General features: G+C 48.2%; 1 protein-coding gene across 5 annotated transcripts in view; it reads right to left on the reverse strand.

Moving 5' to 3' along the window:
- Positions 1-15999, reverse strand: part of etv1 (ETS variant transcription factor 1) — a 209809-nt gene that overhangs the window by 109081 nt on the left and 84729 nt on the right. The window lies entirely within an intron of this gene.

The following is a 15999-nucleotide window of genomic DNA, read 5'->3' on the forward strand; positions in this document are numbered from 1 at the left end:
GTTGATCTAATTTTTGGCATCTCCCACTATTCACTGGCTTCATTAGGCTTGAGCGAGGGCATAACGGGGCCGGAAAATCGCGTCTTAAGTGTCATGTAATAGCAGTGGGGAACTCGCCGGCAGGAAACTCACTGAAAATCTCGCCACAATTGAACTTAGAAATTTCTTGGAAGGTGGCGGCACGGTGGCGCATTGGTTAGCACTGCCTTCTCATTGCACTGAGGACCCAGGTTCGATCCCAGCTCTGGGTCACTGTCCGTGTGGAGTTTGCACATATCCCCTTGTCTGCATGGGTCTCACCTCCACAACCCTAAGGTGTGCAGGGTATATTTATTGGCCACGCGAAATTGCCCCGTAATTGGGAGAAAAAAAATTATTGGGTACTGTAAATTACAAAAGAAATTTCTTGGCAGAATCACACCCTAAGTTCTATCTGCATGTTAAGGATGTCTATCCTCCATCATATTGTCTGGCACTAATACTGTGCTAAATGGGATAGATGTGAAACAGATCTAGGGACCAATATTAGGCATCCATGAGGTGCTATGGGTCATCGGCAGCAAGAGAATTGCAAGCAACCACAATCTATAGCCTCATGACCTGGCATATCTCCCACTCTGCCATTATCAACAAACTGGGGAATCAACCCTGGCTCAATGAAGAGTGCAGGAGTGTTTGCAAGGAGCAGTACCAGAAATACCTAAAGATGAGGCAGCAACCTGTGTGAAGCTACAACACTGGTCAACTTGCATGCCAAACAGCAAATGCATATGACAATAGACAGAGTTAAACAATCCTACAATCAATGATGCAGATCTAAGCTCTGTAGCCCTGCGACATCCAGTCATGAATGGTGAACAATTAAACAACTGACTGGAGGTGCACAGGTGTTTAATGTGGACATGTATATACAGGATTGTGCCTTGGCCCCTATTGATAACTTATGTGCTGCACCCATGTCATCGTAACTGGTGTCTACCTTTCTGGCCCTATGGGCCCCTACGCTATGCCTATGTGGATCCCCAAGCAGTACATCAGGAGTGGTGGCGACCTGCTGTGATTCCTGCCCTGTGACCTGGGTCCCCTTTGGCGGGTGTCTTTTCTGGCGTCTTGCCTGGATGGGCCCGGCTGCATTCAATTCCTTTCAGTCGATTATTGGGAATTTAAATAACTTCTTAAACATTTTTGATCTCCACTGGGATGAAAACCTTTTAGATCTGAAAAGCTGAGGCTGGATATTACTCACCAGCAGGTTTGAAGCCTTTCCTTTGCCTATCTGGTCACCTTCAATTGCAATTTTAGGGGGAGCAGGAGAGGCACCAGGTGGCCTGCCTGTCCTTGGGCCTCTCGTTGCAGTGTGAATGTAAGCCTACTTGTGACACTAATCAAGATTAGTATTATTATTATTGGTCTTACTCCACCCCATCCGGCATTTTACCTGTGGTGTGGTGAGGCCCATGCCATGCAGGTAGCCTGGCAGCTTTAACTGCAGGTGCATGCAATGAGCCAGGGGGTGGGGACTTCCAGGGCCCATTGGAGGCACCCATCCAACCAAGGTCACCCCCCTCCCTCATCTTAACCCTGTCCTGGCCTCTTGAACAGGGGGCGGGATTCTCTGTAATCGGCGTGATGTCCGCCGACCGGCGCCAAAAACAGCGCAAATCAGACCGGCATCGCGCCGCCCCAAAGGTGTGGAATTCTCCACATCTTGAGGGGCCGAGCCATTACCTTGAGGGGCTAGACCCGCGCCGGACTGATTTCCGCCCTGCCAGCTGGCGGGAAAGACCTTTGGTGCCCCGCCAGCCGGCGCGGAAATGACTTTGCCGGGCGGCGCATGCGCGGGAGCGTCAGCGGCCGCTCACGGCATCCCCGCGCATGCGCAGTGGAGGGGGTCTCTTCCGCCTCTGCCATAGTGGAGACCATGGCGAAGGCGGAAGGAAAAGAGTGCCCCCACGGCACAGGCCCGCCCGCGGATCGGTGGGCCCCGATCGCAGGCCAGGCCACCGTGGGGGCACCCCCCGGGGCCAGATCACCCTGCGCCCCCTCCAGGACCCCAGAGCGCGCCCGCGCCGCCGTCCCAAAGGTGGTTCAATCCATGCCGGCTGACGTGGGTTGACAGCGGCGGGATTTCGGCCCATCGCGGACCGGAGAATCGCCGGGGGGGGGGGGGGGGGGGGGGGGGCGGCCAACCGGCGCGGCGTCATTCCCGCCCCTGCCGAATCACCGGTGGCGGAGAATTTGCGACACCTCGGGGGCGGGATTCACGCCGGCCCCCGGCGATTCTCCGACCCGGTGGGGGGCTGGAGAATCCCGCCCCAGATGTCCGATTTTGACTTAAATGGGATTCTCAGCCTTGTGGGAATGTCTGTAGCCCCAGTAATGGCCACCAATCCCACTGATGCTGCTGGGACAACACAGTTTCTTGCCATCTGACTGGCTAGCAGCTTTCTAAGGTGGAATTTGCTGCTGACAAATGGGTGGAAATCTTGCCTAAAGCAATTAACACTCCGCTCAGCATTAATTGTTGTGGGGCAGACTGGGGGATCTAGGTGGGCTCCTCCGACGACCTGTTAGCAGTGGCACTCTGTATAATCCAGCCTATAATTAACTCTTGTTTTTCTGTTCACAGACGTTGCCTGACATGCTGAGCACTTCCAGCATTTTCTGTTTCCTGTTCGATTTTCTGATACATGCTACTTATAGATGAAGAACGTTCCAGTAGTGCACATTGCTAACCTTATTTCTCATGGGTTGGTTTTTACAGGGTGCCATGTGCCCATTCCCAACACCCCTGACCATTTAGCCACGTGGGGGGGAGGGAGGGGCAGTCTGTATACGTTTTTCATTAGATTGTGAACAATGTTTTGAATCCATAGAATCAAAGTGGGTAGCACGGTAGCACAGCGGTTAGCTCTGCTGCCTCACAGCGCCAGCGACCCTGGATCAATTCCGGCCTAGGGTCACTACCTGTGCGGAGTCTGCACATACTCCCCGAGTCTGCGTGGGTTTCCTCTGGGTGCTCCGGTTTCCTCCCACAGTCCAAAGATGTACGGGGTAGGTGGATTGGCCATGATAAATTGCCCCTTAGTGTCCAGGGATGTGAAGGTTAGGTTATGGGGTTGCAGTGATAGGGTGGGACATGGATCGGTGCAAAGTCGATGGGCCGAATGGCCTCCTTCTGCACTGTAGGGATTCTATGAACCCTTCTACAGAATTGAAGAGCGGTAGAAATATAATGAATTTTACATTTTGGGAGGCGGAGTGGATCAGAAAGGCAGGGATTGGGGATTGACAACAGTGTCATGGACATGTGACGAAAGGGAGTGTTAATGATGCCATTATGGACTGACGAGTGCCAATAGTGGCAAAAGGTAAGATATCAGATTGTGTTAGTTGGAAAACAAAGATCAGTGCCCCCCCCCCCCCCCCCCCGGGGTAGTTTACGGTTTGGTTCCCTTGGTTTGCCCCAGCACAACTCCACCCCTTCCCTACATGACCACCTGTCCCTTGTTTCGTTCCCACTGAGCATTCACTTTGTTCTCCTGTTAACACATTCTGCCATATCTTACCTTTTGCCACTACCAGCACTCGTCAGTCCTTAATGGCATCATTAATAACCCCCATGACACCTTTGTTAATCGCTCCTTTGTTCTGACCTATCCCTGTTCTTCTATTCTGCCCTGCTGAGTTTAACCAGCATTTTCAGGCTCCCCCCATGAGGTGGGTCTTACCTTGCTGTAGGTAAAATAAGGTGGGGCGGGATGAAACAATTATGTGGCCAGTTGTTTTATTCTTTCATGCGATGTGGGTGTCACTGGCTGGGCCAGCATTTGTTGCCCACCCCTAACTTCCCTTGAACTGAATGGCTTGCCAGGTCATTTCAGAAGGCAGTTAAGAATCAACCACATTGTTGTGGGCCTGAGTTGCCTGTAGGCCAGACTAGGTAAGGATGGCAGATTGCTTTCTCATTAGTGGACATTAATGAACCAGATGTATTTTTACAACAATCCACAAAGGTAACGGTCATCATTCGAGTTTTTAATTGCAGATTTTTATTGAATTCAAATTTCACCAACAGCCTGGTGGGATTCAACCCTGGGTCCCCAGGGCATTCATAGAAATCATAGAATTTTCAGTGCAGAAGGAGGCCATTCGGCCCATCGAGTCTGCATTGGCCCTTGGAGCACCCTACCTAAGTCCATACCTCCAACCTATCCCCACACCTCTACCCTATCCCCGTAACCCCACCTAACATTTTTGGACACAAAGGACAATTTAGCAAAGCCAATCCACCTAACCTGCACATTTTTGGACTGTGGGAGGAAACCGGAGCACCCGGAGGAAACCCACGCAGAACGGGGAGAACGTGCAGACTCCGCACAGACAGTGACCCAAGCCGGGAATTGAACCTTGGGACCCTGGAGCTGTGAAGCAACTGTGCTAACCACTGTGCTACCATGCTGCCCCTGGGTCTCTTGATTACCAGTACAATGACAATACCACTATGCCACCACCATCCTCTACTTAAGGGCCTCAATAAGCTAAAGGGCAGGGGGGTGGAAATCCAACATCTCTTCTACTGCCAACTAAATGTTGAATCGTTTGGGGGTGGGCAGGAAGATCACCTGATGGATTTTACAAGTCTCTGATTACAAATCCGCTTGGAGGGAGCAGAAAATCCAGCCCCATGATTGCATATTCCTTGTTCAGGAAAGGGATAACCGGAGAAGGAGATAACTGGGGAAATTGTGAGCCAGTTGGTCTTATGTTGGTTGTTGGTGAACTTCTCAGGGATACTTTAAAGAAACTGTAATCTTACTGCAGAGTATCCCCACTCTATTTGGATATCAGAAACTCGGGTATCTGGGGCGTCATTCTCCGACCCCCTAGCGGGTTGGAGAATGGCCGGTAGCCGCCGTGAATCCCGCCCCTGCCGGTTGCCGAAGTCTCCGGTACCGGACATTCGGCGGGGGCGGGAATCGGGCCGCGCCGGTTGGCGGGCCCCCCCGCTCAATTCTCCGGCCCGAATGGGCCGAAGTCCCGCCGAGAAATTGCCTGTCCCGCCGGCGTAAATTAAAGTAGGTATTTACCGGCGGGACAAGGCGGCGTGGGCGGGTTCCGGGGTCCTGGGGGTGGCGCGGGGCGATCTGACCCGGGGGGTGCACCCGCGGTGGCCTGGCCCGCGATCGGGGCCCACCGATCCGCGGGCGGGCCTGTGCCGTGGGGGCACTCTTTCCCTTCCGTCTCCGCCACGGTCTCCACCATGGCGGAGGCGGAAGAGACTCTCCCCACTGCGCATGCGCTGGAAACTGTCAGCGGCCGCTGACGCTCCTGCGCATGCGCCGCCTCGACATGTCATTTCCGCGCCAGCTGGCGGGGCAACAAACGCCGTTTCCGCCAGCTGGCGGGGCGGAAATCCCTCCGGCGCCGGCCTAGCCTCTCAATGTTGGGGCTCGGCCCCCAACGATGCGGAGCATTCCGCACCTTTGGGGCGGCGCGATGCCCGTCTGATTGGCGCCATTTTGGGCGCCAGTCGGCGGACATCGCGCCGTTTGGGGAGAATTTCGCCCCTGCTCTCTATAGTTTTTCAATGAATCTAAATGGATAGAAAATCATGGCTGCATTTCCAGTATACAGTCCCAATGGAAATGGATCTCCAGTCGGCTTGATTTAAAAAAAAAAAAAAATAATCATTTAGAGTTCATAATCTTCAGGATGAAATTGTTGAGTACTTAGAAAGACATGAGTTAATCAGGGACAGTCAGCATGGAGCTGGAAAGGGCAGGTCAAAAAACTAATCTGGTTGAATATTTTGAGAAAATCACAGAATGGATATAGGGAATGAAGAAGGTTCAAAAACCGTTTCAATTAATGTCTTTTAAGAGTCTTTTTGAAAATTAAGACAAATGGCGTTAAAGGAAGATTTCGCTGCAGGATAGTAAGACAGGAAGCAGAGATTAAAGATAAAAGGAACATGTGGGTAATGGTGTGTTCCGGAGGTTTGTGCTGGACTCTCCTTTTAATTTCATTTACTTAATTAAATTGATCATAGAAAACAGAAAGGCTGATGTCAAAATTTGCTAATGACACCACATTAGAGACATAGCAACTATGAAGTAGAATACAAGAGATAGCAGAAAGGTATAGATCAGCCACACAGTGGGAGGCAGGGCAGTGGCATACTGAGTTCAATGTAGAGAGATGTGAAACATTTATTATTGTGGGAAAATGAACAATATCCTAAACACCTCCCGACAAGGTGGGTTCTGAGGCAGAAATGGGCGAAGGAGAGTAGAATTGAATGGACAAGATTCCCCCGAGGATCCCTGCTGCGCAACCAGGATGCAATTCCACACTCAGTCAGGCAAGGCCTCGGGTGAGAAATCCATCCTTTCACCTATTAAGGTCCTTAAAGGGCCTTTTCCTGCCCAGGAGCGGGTGCAAGTAGGATGGGAAACAGAAATAAATCTTTATTCATCTCGGGCAGGAAGGGAGGGGAGGATGCTTAATTTGAAGGTGTCTTCAGAGTTGAGACCCCTCCCCTCCGGGACCTTGGACCTCTGGTCCTCCCCCCACCATCTCCAGCCGACCTTCCAATGCCAAACTAAGTTGTCCCTTACATTTCACTTCTCCTCAATATAAAATGGCGTCGCCTCAGTTCAACACACAAGTGCATTATCTGAGCTCACTGATTCAGAGCACTTGTAAAATATTTTCCTGCATTCTGTATCTGGCAAGTATCCCACTGGTACCATACAATTGGACAACGTTGTGCATGAATTTCAGCACCGGTGCGATACCAGATAAGTGTGCAGTACATATCACCGATTGGCAGATCGAATCAAATAACATGTTCCTCCAGCTGTTTGTAAGAGTACAGACCATATTCAACAGCCCATGCTTACAAAACCCAAAACAAAATGTCTACTATTAGATATACTCCCACAATTGGGCAGCATTTACTGGACAATCCGGAGTACGCTAATAGCTACACTAACAACCAATTTAAAATAATCAGTCAAGCTCGTAACTTGGCTCATTTATGCTTGCTGGAAGCAACATACATTCATACGCAAAAAGGGATATGTTCAAGCATTGTGCCTTTTTTTTAATTACCCAGGAGCCTGGGGAGCCCTTGGTTCCCATGTTGCTTTCTCGATGGCAATGCTTCGGACAGAGTCAACTTGCCAACAAACCAGCATCTTTTCCTCCTATGTATAAATTGTCCTGAATTTTAGAAAATTGACATTCTACCGTTTGTTCTGAGTGTTATACAAAATGCTTCGGTAACATGTCTCTCTTTTCAGCAATTTTAAGTTCTGTACTACGATGTTGATGCCCGTCTGATTGGCGCCGTGTTAGGCGCCAGTCGGCGGACATCGCGCCGTTGGGGGAGAATTTTGCCCCAGAACAGTGAAACAGGCCATTGGGCCCAACCAGTCAGTGTCAGTATTTACCATCCAATCGGTCAAACTGTCCTAGTTCCTATATTCCTTCATCTACCTATCCAATTTAATGCTAATTGTCATATTTTTGTTATTTGTTTGTGCTGTATCCCATTCTATTTAGATCTTGAAAAGCGTCATCCTGTGTTCACTACTCCCGAGAAATTCACCCACATTCAGCTGATCTACCTGATCAATTTTATTCTCGCTCAAGTCTCCCTTGTGCGAAATTGGGGAGCCAGCACACAATCTCTTCCACATGGGGAATCTGCAATGGATTACAGAGACATAAGAACCCACAGCCTAACAATTTGTGGAACACCTCCTTGGTACTTTTAGTCCAAATTCTTTGCCCCATCACCCCTATTAGGACACCTGTGTAAATAGTTTTAAAGTCTATCTTTTCGGAAGAAATTAATTGACAGGGTTGTTTTCCCACAATATCTGTCAGATACAAAATGATTGAATAAGGGGCAGCCATGGACGGATGGTCAATAACTTTGCAACTACATGCAAATCAAGAGGAAAGAGCGAACAGCTTCATTTGTCATTTTTGCCTGACAAAAGACAGGAGGAAGAGTGGGCTGGCCAGCTTGATGTGGAGAAGTGAAGCAAAAGCAAATGCCAGAGAAATCCGGATGCTTAAAAAGAGGTTGCTAACTACTTCACCTTGACCCTGTAAATGAATTCCCTGCATTACCATGTGGGGCTGCTCTTGTTCCCTTTATGTGGCTTGCGTCAGAAACTAGAAACCTAATCACAATGGTGTGTGGCTGGAAGAAATATTTGAATGGAATTCGGACCAGCCAGCTCCTCTTATCTCTGCACAATGTGAATGAGATATCCTCATTCGCTGGACATTAATTGCGCAGAGGCAGAAAAATGGTGTCAGTTTACATCGGGCATGCCAGTTGCAGTGATGATTGTATCAAATAATCTGGCAAAGGTAGCAGCTGCTAGAATTGTACACCCTGCCCAGTCTAACTGGGAATTCTAGTCTTTCCCTTCACTCCATTTTATGAATGAAACTCAATGCTGTCTAGCTCCATTCATGCCTGAGTTCAGCTCATGTGCAGAGGCCCCAGGGGGATGGGCTGAATCAATCACTCTTGAGTAAAGTTGACGTGATCGGTCTAATGTGGCTTCAGACTTCCATTACTGGCTTCGGAAGGCAGCCAGAGTCCATTTGACCTCATAACACTGTAATAGGAGAATAAATCTGGATTATACCGTTGACATGTGTTGAACTCAGAATACTGTTGACTGCTGCTGAAATTCTGTGACTTTTGACCATTCAAGCTGACAGTGCAACAAAAAATATATAATGGCGCACATCAATCCTGAAGGTACACTTCATGAATAAATTCTCGAATGACCAAATGAAGGTACAAAGCACTTTGCACACTGCAGAAGTAAATTTCTGGGGAAAATGAGATAATACAAAAGAGGCCGACACTAAATTGAATGTCAGGTTTGATCATCTTTGAAATTCAAATATTTTGAAACATTGGCCACAAATATATGCTGGGCCCTAGTTGATCTTATTTTAATTCCTGAGTTTATGCAATCATAATGTCCATGATTATGTTCCTTTCTAAATTTGGGCATTGATTTTATTTTTATGCTAATACAGAGCACACCACTACAGACTGTTGTTTGATGGCATTTGATGTTAAAAGTCCGTGTCATGTGCTATGTTGCAGCCAGAATGGATTGAGATATTAAGCCAGGCTCTCATCCTTTTCTGGAAAGATGTTTATTCTTCCTATCTTCACACCCGGGCCAGAATAATCAAATATTATTTGATTTATAAGATGGTGTATGGCGGATATGGGGAAGGTGAGGCAATGGTGAAGATGGAGCAAGATGCCAGATAATGGTTGAATCAGATTTGGGTGTGTGGGTATAGTGTGTCCAAAGGAAAAATGTACAGTGGAGTTGAGGTTAAGGGCGAGCTGCTGTTTGATTGTGGTGTGACCTGAGAGGAAAACTGCATGTTGAGGGGTGAGTTCAACCTCATACACTCGGTCAAGGTATAACATGGCGAGCTGTAAGGGTGGCTTTTGGGCTGGAAACAGAGGTGGCTGCTGTTAATTATGGGAACACACATTGCTGTAAGATGATAGGTTTTGCATTAGCAGTGGCCATTGGAAAGACATTAGTGAGGAGCAGCAATTAATGCAAATATGTTACCAGGATCAATGACAAAAGATTCAAGATGTGGAGATGCCGGCGTTGGACTGGGGTGAGCATAGTACGAAGTCTCACAACACCAGGTTAAAGTCCAACAGGTTTGTTTCGATGTCACTAGCTTTCGGAGCACTGCTCCTTCCTCAGGTGAATGAAGAGGTCTGTTCCAGAAACAAATATATAGACAAATTCAAAGTTGCCAGACAATGCTTGGAATGCGAGCATTAGCAGGTGATTAAATCTTTACAGATCCAGAGATGGGCTAACCTCAGGTTAAAGAGGTGTGAATTGTGTCAAGCCAGGACAGTTGGTAGGATTTTGCAGGCCAGATGGTGGGGGATGAATGTCATGCGACATGAATCCCAGGTCCCGGTTGAGGCCGCACCCATGTGTGCGGAACTTGGCTATAAGTTTCTGCTCAGCGATTCTGCGTCGTTGAGCGTCCTGAAGGCCGCCTTGGAGAACGCTGGGATTCATGTCGCATTACATTCATCCCCCACCATCTGGCCTGCGAAATCCTACCAACTGTCCTGGCTTGATACAATTCACACCTCTTTAACCTGAGGTTACCCCATCTCTGGATCTGTAAAGATTTAATCACCTGCTAATGCTCGCATTCCAAGCATTGTATGGCATCTTTGAATCTGTCTATATATATGTCTCTGGAACATACCTCTTCATTCACCTGAGGAAGGAGCAGCGCTCCAAAAGATTCAAGATTACAGGACCAATGAAATTGTGCAAGAAAAGCAAAGATTTATTATTAAATTATGCCTTTGAATAAGAGACTGTGACCATTGAAAGTGCACGTGTATAAAATTGGTCCTTGTATATAACCATTTAAAGAGCAGGGGCGTCATTCTCCGACCCCCCGCCGGGTCGGAGAATGGCCGTTGGCCGCCGTGAATCCCGCCCCCGCCGAAGTCTCCGCTCCCGGAGATTGGGCGGGGGCGGGAATCCGGCCGCGCCGGTTGGCGGGACCCCCCCACTGGATTCTCCGGCCCGGATGGGCCGAAGTCCCGCCCATAAATTGCCTGTCCTGCCGGCGTAAATCAAACCTGGTATTTACCGGCGGGACCAGGCGGCGTGGGCGGGCTCCGGGGTCCTGGGGGGGGGGCGCGGGGCGATCTGACCCCGGGGGCTGCCCCCACGGTGGCCTGGCCCGCGATCGGGACCCACCGATCCGCGGGCGGGCCTGTGCCGTGGGGGCACTCTTTCCCTTCCGCCTCCGCTACGGCCTCCACCATGGCGGAGGCGGAAGAGACTCTCCCCACTGCGCATGCGCGGGAAACTGACAGCGGCCGCTGACGCTCCCGCGCATGCGCCGGGAAACTGACAGCGGCCGCTGACGCTCCCGCGCATGCGCCGCATTTCCGCGCCAGCTGGCGAGGAAACAAACGCCATTTCCGCCAGCTGGCAGGGCGGAAATCCCTCCGGCGTCGGCCTAGCCCCTCAATGTTGGGGCTAGGCCGCCATAGATGCGGAGCATTCCGCACCTTTGGGCCGGCGCGATGCCCGTCTGATTGGCGCCGGCTTTGGCACCAGTCGGCGGACATCCCGCCGTTGGGGGAGAATTTCGCCCCAGATTTCAAAAATGATATCAATGCAACATATCTCTGGTCACTTTGGTCAATTATCAAACGTTTTGCAGAGACATAAAAGATGTATAAATTTCAAGTCTTGGGGCCAGTTTTGCACCAACATTGCTTGTAAATTGAAAAAAACAACCAAGTAATGATCAAAATTAATGGACAAGCCACACTGCCCTCAAAAGGAATGGGTTCAAGGCTCATTAAAGGTCTTGGCGAGATGATTTATATAACCGCCCCATTCAGCGTGGTACTGAGAGAGTGCTGCATTATCAGAGCTGCTGGGCAAAATTCTCCGTTTGGGAGACTCGGAGCGTGATTTACCGGTCGCATCTCGCCGGAACTGGGACGGAAAACGACCAGTAGACCCAGGGAGAGGCCTCCCCCGGGGTTCCTGATGGCCGTTACGCCTCGCGAGATCTAACCAGATCTCGTGATCTGAAGCCCGCCCACAATGGACGGGATCCAGTCTCGCACAGTGAGTTTGACATTGGATTGAAAAGCCACCCGACATCTATCAGCCTTGCTGAGGAGACCTCAGCTGAGCGCCGATCAGTACTGATCCACACAAACGGGCACCAGGCATACCGGCACATGGGGGCGGGTCTTCCAAGCGGACCCCAGGTGCTCGGCCTCTGGGAATGCTGGCACCCTGGCACTGCTGGTGCCACCTGGGCACATTTGCACTGCCAGCCTGGCATCCAGGCAGTGCCAGCTGGGCACGCTGGCAGTGCTACTTAGTTGCCAGGTTGGCACTGCCAGTGCGTCCATGTGGCATTGGCAGGGACATTGTCATGGTGCCAGGTTGAGAATGCCAAGGTGCCAAGCTGGCATTTTGACCGCACCAGGGATCGGATTCGGGGATGCCCTAACAGTATATGGTGTGGTGTGGGGGGGGGGGCTCCAGGACCCCCCAACAGGTGAGTTCTGGCATTGGGGGGGTCCGCAGATCACATCGGGGGACATTTTCAAATGGCACCTTGATCTCTTCCTGCACTAATCTTAGCTCAAACGAGCAGGATGGAGAATCAATTTGAGCAAAGATAATGGGCAGGATTCTTCGCCACGCCATATTCTGGCGCGGCACGCCCTGGCAGCAGCGGGATCCTCCATCCCGGCAGCCAGCCAATGGGGTTTCCCATTGTGGCCACCCCCACGCCGTCGGGAGATCCACGGGCGTGACGTCAATGTGCTGCCAGCGAAGTGGAGGATGCCCCCATCGGAGAATCCTGCCCAAGAAATAGGAAAGGTAAAACGTCACTTGTGGGAATCGTAGTTACACTGTAGTTAGAGTATACAGGAAGATACAAATGAAGTCTGTATGAAACAAATGCAGCACTGTAGCATAGCGGTTAGCACTGTGGCTTCACAGCGCCAGGGTCCCATGTTCGATTCCCTGCTGGGTCACTGACTGTGCCGAGTGTGCACGTTCTCTCCGTGTCTGTGTGGGTTTCCTCCAGGTGCTCCGGTTTCCTCCCACAGTCCAAAGATGTGCAGGTTAGGTGGATTGGCCATGCTAAATTGTCCTCAGTGTCCAAAAAGGTTAAGAGGATTTATTGGGTTAAGGGGATGGGGTTGAAGTAAGGGCTTAAGTGGGTGGGTGCAGACTCGATGGGCCGAATGGCCTCCTTCTGCACTGTATGTTCTCTGAAAGGAACTGCAATAATCATAGGTGATTTAATCTACATGTAGATTGGCGGAATCAGATTGGCAAAAGTAGCCTGGAAAATGAGTTTATGAAGTGTGTGCAAGACAAGTTCTTAGAGCAGTACATTCAAAAGCCAATGAGGCAGCAAGCTATTCCTGACCTGCTAATGTGCAGGACAAGACAGGATTAATCTATAACCTCGTGATAAAGGAGCCTCTGGGCAACAGTAATCATAACATGATAGAATTTCATGTTCCATTGAAGGGTAAACATATGGCTGTTTTAAAGCTAAATAAAAGTAACTATAAGAGTGTGAAGGCAGAGCTGGATAAAGTGAATTGGGAAACTAGGTTAAAAGGTGGAACAGTAGAGATGCAGTGGCATAATTTATCTCAGTGAGAAAGAAAGGTTCTTTGAGAAGAAGACATCATCCATGGCTAAATAAGGATGTTAAGGATTACTAAATGGAAAGAAATACTGTACACATTTGCAATGGTTAGTGATGGGTCAGAAGATTGGACAGATGTTAAGAAGTAGCAAAGAATGACTAAAAGAAAGGGGGAAAATAATAATAGGAAAGAAAACTATCTAGGTATACATAAAACAGATAGCAAGAGTTCCAATAGGTATTTAAATAGGAAAGAGTAACTAAAGCTAGTGTTGGTCCTCTCGGGAGTAAGTCTGGAGAACTGAAATATGGGAGTCAAGGAAATGATGGAGGCATTGAACAAGGATTCTGTGTCTGTCTTCACTGTAGAAAACTCAGCAAATTTCCCAAAGCTGCTTGAAAATCGACAGTGAAAGGGAAGGAGGAACTTTACACAATCACCATCACTAGAAAGAGGTGGTTGGAAAATCATTCGAGCTAAAAGCTGACAAGTCTCCAGGAAAAGGTGGCCTCCAACTTAAGGTTTTAAAAGAAATAGCTTCAAAGTTAGTAGAGACATTAGTTATAATCTTTCAAAATTCCTTAGGTTCTGGAAGGGTCCAGTGGATTGGAAAATAGCAAATGTAACAACATTTATTCAAGAGAGATAAAAACAATAAACTATCGGCTAGTTAGCCTCTCAACTATCAAAGGGAAGTTGCTGTCATCCATTATTCCCGTACCGGCCTCCCCGAACAGGCGCCGGAATGTGGCGACTAGGGGCTTTTCACAGTAACTTCATTGAAGCCTACTCGTGACAATAAGTGATTATTATTATTATTATGGAAATTATAGCAGGATATCTAGAAAATCATAATGCAGAGTCAACATGAAGGGACATTATGTTTGAATAATTAATTTGTGTTTTTTTGAGGAAGTAACAAGCAAGGTGGATAAAGGGGAACCTGCAGAAGTAGTGTACTTGGAATGCAAAAAGGCATTTGACAAGGTGCCACACCAAAGCTTATTGCACAAGATAACAGCTCATAGTTTAGAGGGTAATATATTAGCATGGCTAGATGATTACCAGGAAGCAGAGAGTATGGATAACTGGGTATTTTTCAGGTTGCCATGCTCTAACTCATGAAGTGCCACAGGGATCAGTGCAGGGGCTCAGCGATTTACAATCTTTATTAATAACTTGGATCGAGGGACCAAAAGTATGGTAGCTTGATTTGCCAATTACTTTCCCACCTGTCTTGATGAAAGTGATCAGGATTAAGTAGAGCGACTGTAAAGGGATATAGATAGTTTATGAGTGTACAAAAAATTGGCAAATGGAGGGTAATGTGGGAAAATATGAACTCATCTACTTTGGCAAGAATAGAAAAGAAGTACACTATTTAAATGGAGAGAGATTGCAAAACTTGGGAGGTGCAGAGGGATCTGGGTGTTCAGGTACATGAATTACAGGAAGTCAGTATTCAGGTATTACAAGTGATTAGGAAGGCAAATGTTATTTCATAGAATCCCGGCGGAAACCCACGCATGCATTGGGAGAACGTGCAAACTTCACACAGACAGTCATCTAAGGCTGGACTGAGCCGGGGTCCCTAGCGCTGTGAGGCAGCAGTGCTAACCACTGTGCCATCCATGTTGGTGTATATTGCAAGAGGAATGGAATATGAAAATAGGGAAGTTTTACTGCAGATGTACAGGACCTTGGTGACACCACATCTGGAGTACTGTATACAGTCTAGATCTCCCTATTTGAAAAAAGATATAATTGCGTTTGAAGCAGTCCAAAGAAGATTCACTCGACTCATTTCTAGGATGAAGTGCTTAATTTATAGAGAAAGGGTGAACAGGTTCAGACTACACCTACTGAATTTAGAAAAATGAGAGCTGATCTTAGTGAAACATAGACACACCTGAAAGAACTTGAAAGGGTGGATACCTGGAGATGAGGAGAAATTCCTTTCTCTCAGAGGATAGTTAGTTTATGGCATTCTCTTCCCCAGAAAGCAATGGAGGCTGGATCAATGAATTTATTCAAGGCTGAGTTAGACAGATATTTGATAGACAAGTGAGTCAAGGGAGGCAGACAAGGAAGTGGAGTTAAGATCACAATCAGATAAGCCATGATCCTATCAAATAGTGGAGCAGGCTCTAAGGGCGAATAACGTACTCCCGTTCCTAAGTCCTATGTTCTTACAAATACGACAGGGAAGTTTTCTACAAAGGTGTTGTAGAACTATGTGATAATGTGTATTATATGCAAGATTTTTAATATTTGATAGGCAGATTAATGATTGAATAGATGCATTCATGGGAAACAAAAACGCATAGGCTTTGATTAAAATTCAGCACTCATGTCAAACGACAAAAGGTTTACACGGCAGTTCAATCTTTTTGTGGAATCTTACAGTAAGGTGAGTGATGTCCTTTAAGCAAACACTTTTGGAAGTTAAAGAATTTGGAGAAAATAGCACATAGTAAAATCTTTTTTCGAGCAGCGGCACAACAGTACCAAAGCGCTCAATCCTAGTAATGAATGAGTTGGTCTTTAATAACCACAATATCTCCGGCCATTTGCACACAGGGAGCAATGGAAACATGAGCTCAAGGCACTTTTCTAATGCTCGCACATCAGATAACGGACTCATACTGAGGCTCCAATGGGGCTGAAAATGACCGGTAGCAGTCCCTTCAGTGTAATAGTAGAAGCCAGTTATTCAATAAACTGCAGCTGAAGATCTT

This window comes from Scyliorhinus torazame, chromosome 6, assembly GCF_047496885.1.
Source record: "Scyliorhinus torazame isolate Kashiwa2021f chromosome 6, sScyTor2.1, whole genome shotgun sequence".
Lineage (NCBI taxonomy): Eukaryota > Metazoa > Chordata > Chondrichthyes > Carcharhiniformes > Scyliorhinidae > Scyliorhinus > Scyliorhinus torazame.